This window comes from Amphimedon queenslandica, unplaced genomic scaffold (assembly GCF_000090795.2).
Source record: "Amphimedon queenslandica unplaced genomic scaffold, v1.1 AMPQUscaffold_10501, whole genome shotgun sequence".
Classification (NCBI taxonomy): Eukaryota; Metazoa; Porifera; class Demospongiae; order Haplosclerida; family Niphatidae; genus Amphimedon; species Amphimedon queenslandica.
Window position 1 is genome coordinate 4,849 of NW_003549236.1, and position 2,272 is coordinate 7,120.

The following is a 2,272-nucleotide window of genomic DNA, read 5'->3' on the forward strand; positions in this document are numbered from 1 at the left end:
GCCATTGTTTTTCTTTAAGCTTGCTATTTTGGTGTTTACATGTACATTAATTGTTTTCTCTGTTTTTGTCACCTCTCCCTCAAAGCCATTATCTACTATAAAGTGTGATTTTTGCTACTCAATTTTAATATAAATTTGATACCAATACAATTGGAAAATTTATGGCAAAGACTAATATTAGCGATTAAAAATTCCTTAACACTAGCTTAATGTACCAATATGGTTAGCTAAAATTTGCGATGCATTACACTCTTATGCAGCCCAAAAGTTAACAAGATGGTGAGGACAGATTAAAACAAATGTTACATGTAAATTCATGAGACTAATACATACATGCACAAACATGATAACTTTAAAACTCACCTTTATACATGTAGTTTATGACATCAAATACTTAGTCCATTGAATTATACAGTATCTTACTACTTTGTCTGTTCTCTCTGGTGTGACTCTAAAAGGAAAATTAAATTCATTATAATAGTGTACAGTAAGTACATGTACATATACATGTATGTATAAAAAGACATGCTGAAACAAAAACAGTTGCTCTAGCTGTTAGAGTGCTCCTCCTATTCATTAGAAGGGAGGGCTCTGTGGCTAAGTATAATATAAAATCAACACAGTAAAACCATGAAATTAACATACAATGCATTGAATCCATTTATTGTACATAAAATACTACACTTAAATTATTAATACATTGCAACAAAATAGGCTATAAATATAATAATGATTATACAATTGATGGGTGTGTCAAAGGTGTGTTGGTGGTGTGTTGAAGGTGTGTCATCAACTACATGAATATTGCATCATCAAAGCTATCACTATAGGCATTGGATATTACTTTTGTAAGGCCGAGGCATTGAATATTACTTTTCTAAGGAATCAATATGATGGATCTAATGTATCTAGTAACTGCCTTCCTCATTCTCACAATAATTGCTGTCATTGTAATGTCTGTCAAGCTCATGGAGCTTCATAAAACTGTTCAAAACCTCAAAGAAAAAAGCCAAGCAGTAGAAAATAGCCATACGACTGATCTCAACTCAAGAGTCTTGACTCATCCACCTAACTCTACCAACCAGACAACAGAGGATGATGGCTCCTTTGAAGAACCTACCTCTAACGATACAGATGCCGAGTCTTACACAACATGTACATGCATATCAGAAAATAATAATCAGTCACCTTCAAAATATACATCATTCTCTGATAGTATCGGTATACCTCATGAAATAGATCAGAAAAATATATCAACTAATCTAGTCTCGCCTTGCTCCTTTGCTAATCTAGCTGAGGAAGAGCTGAATAAAGAAAATATGATAGCAATACCTCAAGACAATGCTGACAGTCCTCCCTTAAAAATTCCACTGTGCAGACAGACGGCTGATACACGGAATAGGAATAGCGATATTAAAAAACGAGGATCTTATTCCCGTAACAAAAGAAAACAGCAAAAACATACAAGCATAAGGAAACACATGAAGTCAATGCATGTATTAACTAATGAATTCAAGTCCTTAAGTTACCGAAACGTATCTGGCCTTTTACGAGTTTTCAACAAGCATAGACATCATCCTATGTATTATCAGTGGCTCTCACATCCGTTTAAACATAGGCCCATAAGGAGTGTCTCTAGAAAGCCACATAATCCGTTCAAAATCAAACCACGTATCTCTCCACAGTCACCTGGCCCACCACACATTGCCATTCAGCGTCTAATTGCTAACAACAGTCCAGTCCACTGTGACCCTCAAATTGATACCGGCCCAATGACTTTCATCCCTCGAGGAAAAGTAACAAGAGAAGAAGAAAAGGTAATAGAAGAAAATGACGTCTTGGAATTTCCTCTTCTACCTTCTCCTATCTCAAGTGAGAGTCCTTGCACATATAGCAATGAGCCATGGGAAACTCTACCAGTGCAAAATACCAATCCAAGTCTAACAGAGCAACTAGTGCAGCCTACAATTAAATTGGGCCTAAGAAAGCAATAAAAGAAGGAAGGTCATGAGCTTGTCCTTCTAGCTGAAAAGTTCTAAGACACAAAAAATAGCTGTCGCAATCATTTGCTTTTCTATACATGTACACGTAAATGCTATTTCTTTGTCAATTATTTTAATATGTAAAAATTATAATTATTGTTAATTTATGTATTTAATAATTATTTAATTATTTATCCACATTAAATGCTTAAAATTGATACAGTGCTTTTGCAGGTTGCTTGACCCAGTTTCTGCTCACGTGACATATGGTGAGAGTCACGTGATTAACG

The 2,272-nt window shown here is 34.9% G+C and overlaps 1 long non-coding RNA gene across 1 annotated transcript in view; it reads right to left on the reverse strand.

The window, feature by feature from the left end:
- Nucleotides 1-473, reverse strand: part of LOC109590102 (uncharacterized) — a 4,155-nt gene extending 3,682 nt beyond the window's left edge. The window contains exon 1 of the long non-coding RNA XR_002189144.1: nucleotides 364-473. This is a non-coding gene — a long non-coding RNA (uncharacterized LOC109590102). The remainder of the gene's footprint in view (nucleotides 1-363) is intronic.
- Nucleotides 474-2,272: the final 1,799 nt, after the last annotated feature.